This window comes from Neolamprologus brichardi, chromosome 8 (assembly GCF_056152115.1).
Source record: "Neolamprologus brichardi isolate AB-2024 chromosome 8, ASM5615211v1, whole genome shotgun sequence".
Lineage (NCBI taxonomy): Eukaryota > Metazoa > Chordata > Actinopteri > Cichliformes > Cichlidae > Neolamprologus > Neolamprologus brichardi.
The window spans coordinates 26352905-26369223 of record NC_142111.1 but is presented as its reverse complement, the minus strand read 5'-3'; positions in this window follow the sequence as shown (position 1 = coordinate 26369223).

Here is a 16319-nt window from a genome sequence, read left to right as displayed (position 1 = left end):
GTGAAACAGATACAAATAGTGACTTGTAACTGCTAAACTACACATACCTGTGGTTTATACAGAATGTAACCAGCAGGCAGCCAGTTTAGTCGAGTCTCTTACTTCAGAGTCGTGCAGTTTGTCATCATTATTTCCCCGACAGGCTCGTTCTTTCATCAAACAATAGTAAAATGCGTTTTAGCAATTTGTGCTACATGTGGCTAATTTTACCAACTGCTTTGACCACAGCTGAGAGCCCTGTGGAAACAGTTTTCAACTGTGACACGTGCACAGCTGTCTGAGTGGAGTCTGACTTTACAATGGAGCCAGAAATGAGAAGATGTGCTGTGAGCTGTCAGCCACACCTTGGTGCTGCTCCGACCGTCACAGGCTGTTAAACTGCTGAAGGCAGTCGGAAACCGACTACGATTACTAGAAACCGACGCACAAAAGGTTTCCCCGTGGTCTTAAAGTGAAACAGGTGATGGTTGCTGACAGGTGAGGAGATCCACGTCGTGTCTCAGTAGACCTGTGGGGGTGGGACGTACTGCACAGCAGGTGAGCAGTCTGTTCCTCAAAGCCTGTAAAGAAAACAAACTCATGAGCTGACCCACAAAGCAGACCCAACGAGTCACTCCCATATCACACCAACCTTTGTGGCACACAGTTCTCATCGTAAGCTGGATCTACTGACGTCAGCAGCCGTGGGAGGAGCTAAAGATTGGCAGATGCTTTCGGGTTCCCAGTGCGGTTTTCCAATATGTAAATTACTCCAACCTCTGCCAGCTTTACTGTGGTACAGCTCAAAGGACCCACAGCTTCTATTTCATAGCAGATATACGAGCTTATTTCAGATATACGAGCTTATTTCAGATATACAAGCTTATTTCAGATATACGAGCTTATTTCAGATATACAAGCTTATTTCAGATATATGAGCTTATTTCAGACATACAAGCTTATTTCAGTTATACAAGCTTATTTCAGATATACGAGCTTATTTCAGATATACAAGCTTATTTCAGATATACGAGCTTATTTCAGATATACAAGCTTATTTCAGCTGTGCAGCTGAGCATTTTTACACAGGAGTCTGTGGGAGTGGAGGCAGCCTCTAGTGGCCATTAAAGGAACTGCAGCTCATTAACAACTTTCCTTGGGTGGTGTTTGTTTATATGTGAACAGCTGATGCTAACACGTAGCTGAAGCATCTGCTTCTGTCAGTCCTCGTCAGTGACAGCACTGATGGAGGCTTTCATGGGTAACTACACCCAAATCAGTCCGCACACACAGAAGCCATGAATCGGTGTTCCTTTGACACAAATCTTTATATTTGTGGTTAATTGTGTCCATTTGATGAACACACACGTTTGTTTTTAGCTGAATCTCATCGACCGCCGTAGAGGAGGCTGCACGTGCTGTCGCCGAGCTCTGCTCTCCTCTAAGAGGCAGAGATGAGGCCGCGAGGCGCTCAGCCCACTCGCTCAGACTAACCACGGTGCTTCGCCCTGTTACTACGCAACTACCTGCTGGAGTCTTTATATGAGAGCTCGGTCAGCAGGAGCGGTGGGAGGGGGCGTGCTGATGGATGTACAGTATGTATATCTGCAGAAGGAGCGTGAATAGCTTCAGTAATAAATAGATATAGAGATTAATGAAGGGAGGCGCTGCACAGAGGCACAGGTCGAGTCTGTCGATGTGTTTTCAGGAGTAAGACGAGGATGGATACAGCTGCAGCCTCTCGTTTAAAGAGGACAAGCTGCATTCATGCTCGCGATAGGCAGATGGGAATAAAACAAAGGCAGAGTAAAGAGCAGGCGCGGGATGACTTCACGTGGAACAGACGACGCTGAAAGAAGCGAGACAAAGCTGCAGAATGAGACGGAGACGTCTTTGCATGTGGTCAAAAGCTACGTGGTGATCACAAGTGAATACTCTGAAAATTGCAAAGGCGGTTGAGAAGAGAAGAAAAACAGACGTGTGTGTGTTATTGTAGCCGCTGCATGAGCAGAAACACAAAGACTGAGCTCTCTGAAATGTGTGTGAGTGTTAGAAGCAACAGCCTCTTTCTCTCTAACATAGATCCTGCTCGAGCTTTTACATCTGCACACTTGTGAGGCTCAGCGTGACGGATGCGACTGCTGTGCCCGTTTTTCTCCCACAGCGGCTTCTCTGAAAATCTTTTTCATCATATACAAGATCTTAATGAGCTCTCAGACTGATGGTTTACTTCTGGTTCCTGGTTATTTACAAGTAAGACTTTTACAGATTAGGCTTAAAACTTTTTTGTGAAACATACAGTCAGGTGACCCTGACTGCAGCAATAGGTGTAGGCTGCTGGGGGATTCCCATGATGCACCGGGTGTTTCTTCTTCACTCACTTCCTCCTAGGGATGGGTATCGTTTAGGTTTTATCCGATACCAGTACCAAACCAGTACTTTTGAAACGGTGCCGGTGCTTAAACGGTGCTCAAACCGGTGCTTAAAGAATGGAGAACACAAACTTTGTCCAAAAACCTCTCATGTTTAACTGTTTTCCACTTTTTCTTTGGTCATTTTAGCCTTTTTGTCCAGGGTGAAGGGAGTATCTGCCATCAAACAAGAAGACAGCCGCATGTAGCTATGATGGTGTTTGCTAGTTCACCTTACATGCATTAATGTAATAACGTGGTTAGCCTACTCAACGTAAATTACACACGAACAACATTAAGCTACTCACGCAGAGAAGAACGGCTGCTGCTGCATCATCATCCTCATCATTTCTGCTACACTGGCAGGGCTAGGGGCCAGGACTCTCCTCTTCGGGTTTTTGGGGGATGTTGCTAACTCCGGGTCGATAACAGGCACCACACCCGCAGTAGATGTGCTCGGTGTGAGGTCTCGCAGCAAGCTATCAAATATGGTGCATTTTTCGGCTTTTAAAAAAACGCTATGCGTCGCCAGGTGTTTCATCAGATTTGAGGTGTTACCTCCTTTGACAGTATCACAGTATCAGCTTAAAGCACTTGTTGCAGCTGCTGAGTTTGCATCTTTTGCTGTGAAGTACAGCCAGACTTTGACCGCTTCGCCTTGGGCATTTTTAATCTGTAGCTCTGCTCTAAAAGAACGTACGTACCTGGACCCGCCTACTATCCTCGGAAACGTAAAATGATTGGCTAGAATCTAAAGTGTGTGACATCTGACATGCCATAATGGCACCAGATACCGGTACCCGTCCCTACTTCCTCCCCTAACCCCAACCAATCACAGCAGATGGCCCCGCCCCTCCCTGAGCCTGGTCCTGCAGGAGGTTGCTTCCTGCTAAAAGGGAGTTTTTCCTTCCCACTGTCACCAAGTCCTTGCCTGTAGGGGGTTGTCTAATTTGGGGGTTTCTCTGCATTGGTCTCTACCTTACAATATAAAGCACCTGGAGGTGACTGCTGTTGTGATTTGGCGCTATATGAATGAAACTGAATCTGGCCAACAGGTGGACGGCTGCAGCGTCTAGCTGTCAGCCGGGCTTTACCTCAGCCGACTGGACTGAACTGGACCTGTGGACCACGTTTGTGCTGGTGTGACCAATAATATGGCTCCTATGAGGATATTATAAAGCTCTTCTCTAAATATGGTCACGTCTTCTGTCTTCTTTGCCAGGGCTAATGGTGTGCTGCTTCGGTGTTGCAGGAAGGGTTGTTCTGATAGTGATGTGCTTGTGCAGCTGATGATGTGTTTTCACCATTATTATTGCTTCAAAAAGACACAAGACAAGAATAACATGATAGCGGTAATCCCTCTGCAACCATACAGTCATTACTCTGTAATTACTCATCAGCCTGAAACATTAAGTGCCACGGTGCAGCTACGAGCCCTGTCATCTAAACGAGCAGCTAAACTTGTCCAAAACAAAACCGTTTAACTCAAACTCACAGCTACAGATCGTTTCACGGAGCGCTAATGAGAGCAGGGAGACACGGTAAGAGCTGAAACACATTAGAGGCAGATTTGTTTCAGTTCTCCAGCCTACGGTGGAAGATGAGGGCTGACGGAGGATTATGAGTCACGCCTGTGCATGGGGGTGAGAGGTGAGGATGATGATGCTGACGGTGAGGCGTGGATGGCGTGATTTAAGAAGACGGTTGTGATGGAAGCTGCCTGATCACCTCAAGGAGACGCCCACTCCTTCTCCACTCTGTGTTTCTCCTTCACTCGCTTCCTCCCCTAACCCCAACCGGTCTCAGCAGATGGCCCCGCCCCTCCCTGAGCCTGGTCCTGCAGGAAGTTTGAAATGTCGGAGCCACGAAAACCAGGAACCACAGCCGTTTAGTGAATCGCACTAATGTTAAATCCACGTGGAGCATTGAAAATATTAACCCCGCTGTCATTTATTCAGTGATTTGTTGTCATTTAACAGGATCCACGATGTAAGAACGTCAGATTGCCGACCTGTGAATGCTTTTTATTGTTTCCCACCATCAGACCAAAGCTCAAAGGTCGACGACTCATAAACACAAAAGCTTTAGTGCATCAGATTCATGCCTCAGCTTGGCACGGCTGTATATAGATATAAACAAGCCCAAATTAATGTCTGCTATCTTCAGAATAACAAAGGATCGCACTTTGTTTCCTGGGTGGAAAGCATCCTTCTGCATAAAGCAGTTGTGTGCAAATTAAATCGGCCGTCAGCTATAATCTCTTATTCTTCTCTACATAACAAAACTGCAGCTCATCTTTGAGGCCTTTTATCAGGGCTTAGAGACAAACACTGCCGACGCAGCCGCAGGCGTCTCGGTTTGTCAGAATCGCAGTATTCAGCAAAATCTGGCTGCTTTTTGTTGGCGGTGTTGTGCAGCTCCAGCAGGGGCGTGGCAGTATGAGGCGCCGTTACATGGGCGTTCAGTGAACGTCTCCTTTGAGGATTTGTTGGGCTGGAGGAGGTTTGCTCGGATTGGAAGCTGTAATCCGTCTGAAGAATGGGATTTAGGAGACCATCCAGGTGCTGCGAGGCTTAGAGCCGCAGCGATGCAGATCAGGGTTCTGGCATCGACGCCGGCCGAGTGTCGGCGTGTGATGGTGAGAGGGCGGAGAAACGAGGCAGAATCACCAAAGAACCGGGTGTTTCGAAGGTCAAGTGACTCTCAAGATACAAAAGGACAAATCCTCCAACGAGAGTGACCAGCTTCCCCGTCGCCTCTGATTCAGTGACTGAGCGTGCACCAACCCCGAGGCGGTCTCCGCTGCAGCTGGTCATGAGCGAACGAGCAGCAGGGCTGGAAAATGAAAGCAAACACCACAGCTCCTCTAACGCCCGGTCGAGCAGTTTTAAAGTTTGGATTATTAGGGGCGTGGCTTCTTTGACTGACAGGTGGATGGGAACAGTTGTAGCTGCGAGCTGTCTGACAGGCTTCACCTTTTACATTTCTGATAAATAATATGTCATCCTGTGTGAATAATTACACCAACAGTCCATCACCCGTGAGCCACACACACCTATGTGGATGACGCTTGCTAGCAGAGCTCGCTGGTTAGCACCGCCCTGTCCAATCACGGTGCCTCCTGCAGCCACAATGCTAACACTGATGCATGGAGTTCAGAAACCATCTGTGTTTGTGTACCGTCTGTGGGAGAGTTGAAGACAAACGTTCATCATCACATACAAACGCACTAACATCGTGAAGTTTCCACAGCTTTGTGATTTTTAATGGCAACTTAAAATGTGAAACAAGAAGAGCTTCAATGAACGATCAGATCCTTTGAGATGAAAATATTTGAAGAATATGTTGCACTACAGAAGCTGCTTCTCACTGAGCCTTTAAAACTGACTGCAGACATAAATACCATCTGCTGGGACGTGAAGGAGATGAACCGACTTCTCCTAAGACAGAAATTTAATCTAATTTACGGTTATTTTAAGGCATTTCATCAAAAAATGACCAGCAGAGTTACTTTTATTGTTCTTATATGATCGTAACATTAACATGATACACCCATACATACACTCAGATGACTCCAGTGAAATACAACATGTGACGGTGTCATGAGAGCGCGTGATCATGGGATGTGACAGTGATCTTACTGAGAACGTTAAAGTGTCGTCGAAGAAAAACCGTAAGTAAACCATCTCCACTGCAGGGGCGTCAAATAGCGCCATCGTGTCCGTTGTTGCGTCTCGGAGATAAGGTGGTGTTTGGCGTGCAGCTGCAGCAAAGACTGTACACGGAGGATGGAGATCGAGGGTGGATTCTGCTTGTTCTTTGTTTCAGTTTGTTTTCGTCTACTGTTCGAAACGATCACGAATTGTTAAATTACTCGATTCACTGCTGTGAACCTGCACGCTAACACGATCGAAGGCGTTCACGTTTATCATTCAGTCGACATTCGGCCCCTCCCCCACAGCCGTGAGCTCTGGGCAGTGACCACAAGTATGAGTTTGCTGACAAACTGCTGAACTGGTCTGTGGTTGAAGAGCAGATCTACTGGTCCTCCGAGGTGAACAGAGGAAACTGAGGTAGTTTGACTAGGATGCTTTCTACGCCCAACTCAGAGGAAACCCTGGTTAGACCAACAACTACCTCTAAAAGCATATTCCTCATCGGGCCTGGAGTGCCTGGAGATGTCCCAGGAAAAACTGGCCGATGTTACCGGGGAAAGTCACGGATCAGTGGAAGAAAAAGGATGGATAGTGGAAAAATGAAGCTTACGTGACACTGAAAAGGGACACTGAGCTGAATATAAAAGAACACCTGTCCCTCAGAAGATGATCCGTCGTGACTTTAAAGAACTTTTAACCAAACAAACAGCTTTTCTCCATCAATGCAAACAATTCCAGTCTGGAGTTGTGTTTGAGCCTAGGACAGGGAAGAACAGGACAGAGTCGGTCATTCCCACCCACAGCCGAATAAGAATCACCAGAAGATGCAAACTCCACACAGATTCAAAGCTTGTTGCTGTGAGGTTGTGATTCGAACCATCGTATTGAGCTGCTGCTCTGCTGCACATACAGCAGCAGAGAAGGGGGGGAGGTGGAGACCAACAGCTGAAGAAAAAGATGTTCAAGATGTTCAAGTTTCAAATAAAACCTTTTGCAGCCTGCTTTCATTCTGTGGGGTGTCACCAGCTGGCACAGCGGCCAAACCCCTCAAAGAACCAGTATGGGGTTAAATGGAAGCTATCTTTAGAACATTTTCACCACTTCACCTGCACTCAGGCAGTGCTGAGAACGAAGTGAAGCCATTAACCAGACTTCACTGACAAAAACAGTCATTTTAGAGTCCGGGAGGTGTTTGTTTCCTGCTGCAGTTCCTGTTTTAATTTGCAGGTTTGGATCCAGTGGGGCCACTTAGCAGCAACAAATTGATGAGAACAGGGATTTATGCCATTTCTGCAGTCAGGTGCATTCATAACGAGCAGGTATCCACGATGCAGTAAAAGTAAAATAATAATAAAAAACTCAAATGTTTCTTCTTCTGCAGGGAAAAACCTTATTTCTCCCTTTTAAAAAAGGGAAAACAAAATATTTGTTCAGCTAGCTACACTTTCCAGTTTGCAATTTAAATGTCACACATGACTGAAGCAGATGAGCCATAAAAAACTGTCACGTACAAAAACGTAGCAAAATATCAGAAACAATCCTGATATATATGCAGACCTGCAGTGGTCCTAGTATGGAACCCAGGGGGACTCCTGCTAGCTAAAAGCTTATTGGTTCAAACCAGTGCTCCTCGTGTCAAATACTGTCCGTCTATCCAACCATGGATTATCTGCTGTTTATCTGGGTCTGCGTCACGGGGCGGCAGTCTGAGCAGAAGTGAACATCTATGGTTTTGACTCAGTCACCCATTCTTCTCATGCACAGAGTATGTTATCTTGGTGACCTGCTAAATAAGTCTCAGCGACACCTCTCACTGCTGAATAGTGAACGCTGAAAGACGAGTGACTTTGCATACCGATGGCCTCCTTTAGATACACGGTGTTAGAGCGATAATGAAAATGCAGCATAGACAGGAAGTGTCCACGCTGCTCTCCTGGCCGTGGGTGTGGGAATGTCTTTTCCTTGCAGACAGAGCCCAGCTGCACAGAAGAATCATGGAGGATTCTGGAAATACCTCCAAACTTTGCTAACTGCTGTTAAACCGCCTTGTGGGCTTTTCAGATTCTCTGGGATTTCTATTTCGCTTTAGAAAAACAGATATCGAGAAAACAGAGCAGAAATCCCAGCTGGTTTATTTCCCCTCCCGAGCTACTCGTCTTCAGTAAGTGCGCTGTGGCCAAGCGATGGCAGGAGTTTGCAGCACTTTCAGTGAATCTGCATATTTATGACGGTGAAGCCTCCATTTCATGCCCGTGTGGCTTCAGAGTCCCTCCCCTGTATTTCATGTGCACAGCTCAGCCATGATAACATAACCTCACGGCTTCACGCCATCCCTCGCTTGATTTACACACACTGACCCATCTCCCTGTGTGACAGCGGCTCAGCCTGTAACCATATAATGGCCCATAACTACCCGGCACAACTGGACTCTCACAATCATATTGGCTTTTATTTCTTCCAGCTGCTGGAGGTAAAGTGAGTAATGAGCTGTTTTATCCAGAAGGCACAACTCAGCAGCAGGGGAGGAGGAGGAGGGATGTGCCATACAAACCCACTAAGTGCTCTGAAACTTAAGTAGTACAAGGAAAGCAGATTATCCTGTATTTTTAAGCAGGGTTTTGCCACAGGGTAGCAAAAGGTTTGGGTGTAACCGACACTGAAAAAGTGAAAAGATCCTTTCGGTGAGGAGGAGAGAGGAAATCTGTGCTGCTGCTTTTCTTCAGCTCAAGCCAAGAATTTATATATGATTGTACAAACCTGCAAACAGAAAGGCCCCAGACCCAGTCAGACCTGGAGCTTCTTGGTGTGTGGGTGCGGTTTGTGTTGTCTGGTGATTCGAAATTGGCTGTAGGTGAATGTGGGTATGAAAGGTTGTTGGTCCTGTGAGAGACTGTACCACGTCTCTCACTCTAGGACAGCTGGGACAAACTTCATCCCCAAACCGGATAACGAGGACGGACGGGTGGACAGGCGAACCTCTGTCTCAAAAAGTATCGAATGTGTCAATAAAAATACTTAGAACTATGTGTTAGATCAAAATTAGTACAAAGGCAACATATGAAAGGACAAAATTGTGAAACCAAACAACAACAGGGTTTTGGTCTGTACTGTCAACTGGATGGAGCAGGTCTGCAGAGAATGCCACTCCAGAATGCAGGTATGTGTGTTTTAATGACACGATTCAGGTGATACTTAGATACACAGTTGCTGTTAGCTGTTAGCAGTTTGCTGTTAGTAGTTTACTGCTAGCTGTTAGCAGTGTGCTGTTAGCTGTTTACTGTTAGCTGTTAGCAGTTTGCTGTTAGCTGTTTACTGTTAGCTGTTAGCAGTATACTGTTAGCTGTTTACTGTTAGCTGTTTACTGTTAGCTGTTAGCAGTTTACTGTTAGCTGTTTACTGTTAGCTGTTAGCTGTTTACTGTTAGCTGTTAGCAGTTTACTGTTAGCTGTTTACTGTTAGCTGTTTACTGTTAGCTGTTAGCAGTTTGCTGTTTACTGTTAGCTGTTTACTGTTAGCTGTTAGCTGTTTACTGTTAGCTGTTAGCAGTTTACTGTTAGCTGTTTACTGTTAGCAGTTTGCTGTTAGCTGTTTACTGTTAGCTGTTAGCAGTTTACTGTTAGCCGTTTACTGTTAGCTGTTAGCAGTTTGCTGTTAGTTGTTTACTGTTAGCTGTTAGCAGTTTGCTGTTAGCTGTTAGCAGTTTGCTGTTAGCTATTTACTGTTAGTTGTTAGCATGTCACTTCTTTGACTTTTCTGTTTCCCAAAAATACTTTTGCTGTCACCTGAGATGTTTTCTTTTCTTTTGTGAGCTTTTACTGTATTTTTTTTTTCTATTTCTGTTGTGTTTTGTGTGCTTTCGCAGTATTTTTCTATTTACTGGTGTTTTCTTAAGTCGCAGTGTGTTTGACCTTTCAGGGCCACCGTACCTGCATATCTATTCCAATGTCATGCTTGCCTGTAGTCGTGACTGTATGGGAAAACGTATCTTTAAGAAACACAGCAGCTTGTCTGCTCAGGTTTCAAACAGTTGCAGAGCTTTGGTAAATGAAGGAGTGATGTAGCAAAGTGTTTCCCAGTTCCTCCACCTGCTCTTTGGAAAGTTGTGTCAGTATTTGGGGGAAACAAATCCATGTTAATATCACGTTTGCTGCTCAGCCTTATTGTGCATTTGCTCTGCCAGGAAAGCTAAATTTTCCTTGTTGAATTCTTATAGGCTTAAAATTTGATTTGCAGAATTTGACAGATACGCTGCATCCATCCATCCACCTATCATTCAGTTAGCAAGAACGCTAACAGCCAGCTAAGCCATCTTTCACCTCTGGAGTCACTTCGTGTACCCATCACTTTGTCACATGTCCGACTGCTCAGCGAAACAGGACGCCAGCGAGGCACCTCGCCCGTGAAAAATCAGATATTCCATCTGCCGGCTCGTCAGAGCAGGTGGCACATGTAACCATTTAGTCAAGTCGGGCTGTCTGTCTACCCCGACAGTCGCCGTGGTGACAGCCAAACGTGCTGCAGAGCCAACGTTAAAAGCCAGGGGACAGCTGACATCCTGCACATCCCGGTGTGTCGGTTTAAATATTCCTCACGGTGCATCCGACTAAATCTTCCCCCTAATTGACAGAGCAGAGGATGTTTTCTGCCAGGCGCACTGACGGCTGGATGCAGCAGAGAGAGGGAGGGGGAAGCTCGAGGATCCACAGAAATGTCTCCTCTGCTCACTGGCTCACTGTTACTTATGAACCAGCGATGTTATTTTACCTTACAGAATATGCCAGGGCTGTGAAACACGAGCAACGTCACCTTACATTCATTCAGACGCAGCAGCAATGTGTGCTGCCGAAGAACAGTACTGTTTCTCTCACAGCAACTAGTTTTAACTTTCTAGTTTTACAGTTTAACATGGAAGTGAGAAAACACAGGGCAGGCTGAGAATAACGTGGATGGACTTTGAATAAGGAATATGGATCATGGAGTAAATGAACCACTGTGGGCAGATCTGAACTGGATCCAGGCTTGATCACATCTGAGCGTCATTCAGCAGCACACACTGCTGGGAGGAGTCTGAGAGAAACATGGTTTGTTACCACGGTAACTAACACGGTAACACTGGCATTGTTACTTTTTACTTAGTATTTTACTCCTCGTTGTTTTCTCAGGTTTAAGTCACAAAACTGGTTGTTTTGGTTTAAAGACACAATGCCTGAAACAAGCTGCTTAAGCTCCTCCCACTTTAAGGTAATTTTCTTCTGATTGGGTGCCCCTCACAAACAGTTTGAACAGCAGTGTGTGTTTCTGAAATGCAGCTAGCTTAGATGAAAGGAAAGTATCTGAGAATAAACATGATCTCAAAACCCTGAAGGATGATTCCTGAAGACATCCGATCAAACCGGTAAGAAAAGACTTCTAATGTGGCGAGAGAGGAGGTTGGAACAACCACATTTTAAAGGATCTCAAATCACTCTGCATGTATTTAGGGGGGGGGGGGGGGGGGGGGCTCAGAGAAAATCAAAACAACAGAAAAAGTAAAGTTGTTTCAAAGCTGTGAGCAGTGTGGATGAGGCTGATCTCCAGGTTGTTGAAAACAGACTCAGAGCAAGTGCTACATTTTCAGGTTGCTTGGAGTGAAAAGCATTAAATGGCTCCAGGGACCGACTAACACAGCCTCTGCGTCCACTGAAAATGGTGTTGATTGGAAGGATTAGCCTTAGACGAAATAATCTCCCCTTAAAAACAGCTTACAGGCACACAGTGTGAGACAAATTAAAGTCCGCCCATCTGCTTTCTCTTGGTGAACAACTTGTCCAGCTTCACGTCCCTCCTGGCGTCGTTCCCTTTGCCCAAATAACATTTCCTGTCTGTTTAACTCCAAATTTAAACCCCCAAAGATTTCAGACTTCTTGGTGACATTTTTCCTTTTGTCTGGCAGTGGAGCGTGACGTTTCTGATCAGACGCAGGTGAGTTTGTAAATTAGTGTTTCGGAGATCACGTCTTTGGATATGACACCAAAACGTTCAGTTCGGTGTGATATTTAAAGAGAAAAGCTGAAAAATCTGGCAACAGATCACACATGAAATGATGTGTTTGGCGTCATAAGCAGCGCTCAGAGTCATTGATCACATTTGAACTGGAGATGAGGAGGACGTGTGCGGACCAATATCTCATTAAACGCTGGCAGATCCAGAGACCTGGATCATTTTAGCTTTTAAACACCAAAACATTTCTATTATGAGTTTGTAAATGTTTGACGTGCACGGAGACTTTAAGGGGAATTTTTAATGTGTTAGTGGCGTTCACCTCTCAGAGAAGAAAGCGTTGGTTCCCTGTATCGGAGAGACGTCCTGCTGTTATCAAAGCACGGACTCTGGAGAGGATGCTCACGCTGCAGCTGCGCAGCCGTTACCTGAAACCAGGAGAAAGTGTTTCTGAAGAAACATTAAAAAACAATCTTTAATGTTTTTCTCCTCGGCAACAAGACACAAAATCGCAAATGACGTGTACACTTCTGATACTCACAAATACCCAAACGTCATGACTGGTTTTTAACCGATACCACCTGTTGCCCTCTTCTACCTCCCTCCCAGTCAGTGCTGCACAAAGCTTTAAAACCCAAACCTGCGAGGTCACAATGTATCAGTTACTTTCTGAACAATTTGGTTCATTTTCAATTCATTTTTAGCACCAAATCATAAAAACAGTCTTTACATTGTGAGGTACAGACCCTAAAATATAACAGAGAAAACCCCCAAAATCTTATGACCCCCTATGAGCAGCACTTTGGCGACAGTGGGAAGGAAAAACTCCCTTTTAACAGGAAGAAACCTCCAGCAGAACCAGGCTCAGGGAGGGGCGGGGCCATCTGCTGTGATTGGTTGGGGTGAGAGAAGGAAGACAGGATAAAGACATGCTGTGGAAGAGAGACAGAGATTAATAACAGATATGATTCAATGCAGAGAGGTCTGTTAATACATAGTGAGTGAAGAAACACCCAGTGCATCATGGGAATCCCCGGCAGCCTACGCCTATTGCAGCATAACTAAGGGAGGATTCAGGGTCACCTGGTCCAGCACTAACTATATGCTTTAGCAAAAAGGAAAGTTTGATCTTGTAGCTGTATTTTAGGCCAATTTTATTCAATGAGTAATTGTCTGGGTATCAGGTAATGCTGCTTTATCTCAGTTAGACACGAGGTGACTTTGACAGCAGCACGAATCCCAGCATGTTACAGCAGCAGTGACAAAAACCTGTAATCTCTGTGGCCTCTAATATACTAAAGTCAAAATTCATGCAGCATTGGACTAAAGGCAGCATGTGACACCAACATGTCACAACAATGTAGATTTTCTGGCATCAGGACCCGAGGAAAGTGGTCGTTTCTTAACTCTGGTGTTTCTTAACGCCTGGTGTTTTTAGCCTCTTGATTTGCCTCAAATGTAAAAAGCTAGATTTGAACAAACCTGCTGATTTTGTTGGAAGTCTTTGTTGATGGCTTTATTGAGAGTTGTCTCCCGGTGCTCTTCGACCTCCTCCACCACAGCCACAGGCACAGGACAGGTTTATTTCCAGCACCAATCACCAAACTCAATTTCATGAAAATCAGTGGAGAACTGAGCAAAAACTCCAACCTTGAGCCGAGCGTACGTACAGAAAAGCTGGTGTTCAGTTTTACTTCATCTTAGCAGCGGGGACACACCGAGGCACTCACAGAACACAAAATGCATGGCTGACATTGAATTATGACATAAACATGTCAGACCTTTGGTTCCACTTGTCAAACATGATGATTTGCTACATGACGGGAAACAGCTGATTTGGACTTTAGGGTCCTGGTTGGACATTTGAAGATGTCACCTTGGATACTGACGGCCACTTTTATGCAATTTGGGGGAATTTAAATTAACAAGGAAAAGTGTCACCTGCTGATTGCTTTGAAAGAAAATGAGATAGTTCAGAGTTTAAGTTTGCTGGTGTAAGTGTCAGAGTAAAGGATATAAAAGATACCATTAGTTTCAGGACTGTTTTGGCTGCTTACACACATTCTTAAAAGTAATGCAGTTCAGTACTTAATTACTCCAAGGAGAATATATTTGCATTTCTCTGTAAAATGACCTGAAACAGTCTCATCGTTACCAGTATAAACCTACAGGCTACGTCACACACACAACACAAACCTCTATCATAATGAGGACACACACAAAGATGAAAACACAGCACAAAGACACTCTGAAGCCGTTGCCATGGTGATTCTGCTTTAGATACACGAACAGGTAGAAACGGCGGCTCCAGCCTGACTGCTCATCGGTAAATGGTAAATGGACTGGTTCTTATATAGCGCTTTTCTACTCTTCTGAGCACTCAAAGCGCTTTACATAACTTGTGCATTCACCCATTCACACCCATTCGCACAAGCACATTTCTGTAGGTGCTTTCTAGATAACATTCACACACATTCATACGAGAGCAATTTGGGGTTAGTATCTTGCCCAAGGATATTTGGCATGCAGACTAGGGGAAGCCAGGAATCGAACCACCAACCTTCCGATCAGTAGATGACCTGCTCTACCACCTGAGCTACAGCCACCCACTCGGTTTGTTACCTGTTGAAGTTCAGGGTCTGGCTGCTGGCGTCGGCACTCACTCAGCTTCCACTCTGGGTTCGTGGCTAGCTTAGCATTAGCATGCTGTCTGTGCAGATGCTTGCAAACCGCTGAAGTTGTGCTAGCAGCATAATGCAGCTGTTTCTGTCCATCGAGCTCTCGACCTTTTCATGTGATAGATATAACAGTAATGTCCATATCCACTGTAGACGGCGCCGCTTTTTCCTCCTCCAGCACACAAACTCAAATCACACGATTGTGGCGCAAGTCGAACCGATACGTGGGATAGATACACAAGCAGATACCAACCGGTCTGCTAACACTCTCCAACCACCGAGCAGCAGTGAAAAAGTCAAAGCACACCAGAAACTGAGACCATTTGTCTTCAAAGTAAAAGTCATGCCTTACTGCTTTTACTTTGAAGGCAAACAGTCTCTGCTTCCTGTCGCACTCTTCACATTTTCACAGTTGGTTGGTAAGTAGTTGCCACATGTTTGCAGACCATTTGCAGACTACTGAGGACAGCAGCAATCTGTGAGCAACCAAAGCAGTGCAGCACATTTAACAACAGCAAACAACCTCCTGAAAACACTCGCCAAATGGTCACACATTTTTACCCAGCAACTGGTGGTTACCATGGAGTCCTTGACCGATCTATAGGCTTGACTGTGGCCTAACACTAGCAAAGTATGGGTACAACGAGCAGACACAGATACCTGTTAATCAGTGGCAGTGATCAGGGCCATGCCAATAAATCACTGGAACCGCACTCAGCAAACAGACATTTAAATATACGAGTCTACGGGGACTGATTCTATTGGATATTAGAGGAAGTGCCGCTTTTGGCACAGTTCACCCTCGGAGGTTGCTGCTTCTTGACAATATCACAGTAACAGTTTGCATTAAGTAGAAGAGACGTGTTGTCAGTGACACATATCAGAAACAGATTTGTAAACCATATTTCTTTATTAAAGTTTAAGAAACTCCAAGCAGCATATTCATAAATAAAATAAGGGTCTCCCTTAGATGTACTGTGACAGTCTGTATGCTCTGACAGTTCATGTTTTCATCCTCTGTCGGGGTGTTGGAGTTCGAACATAAACAGGACACACGTAGGCCCTTATCGCCCCGCCCTCCCGGTCACTTCCTCGTTGCTGACCAATCGTAACCTCGCTCTGTCCGTCCGTCACGTGGTGGAGCACAGTGTGAAAAGCAAGTTGGTTCACGACAGAGAAGCAACTACTGACACAGTAAGAAAACATCCATATAGAGTGTGTTCAGACGGGAGCTGCGTCAGAGTCGAGGACCGTCACGTTTCTGCGTGTCCGTTTACGCACAGGATGAAACACATGGCAGGTTTTACTTGGTGTCACCGGAGAATTGGTTTTCACACAGACACAGAACATTAGCGTTTCAGCAGAGCTCTAACAGAATCGTGGTGAAACTGAATAATGAACATTTCTGCTTGGCAACAACGTAAATCTTCACAGTCACACGTTAAACCTTCCCAGTTCAATGACTCAGATTTAATACAGCTATGAAAAACAAACCTTGGTCCTATGATCTGAGTGATTCGGCACAGTGCTTTTACAGTTACATTTCTCAAGTGATCAAGAATTAGGAGCATGAATGAACAGCAACATAACCAAGTGTTTAACACTCTAAGGTGTTA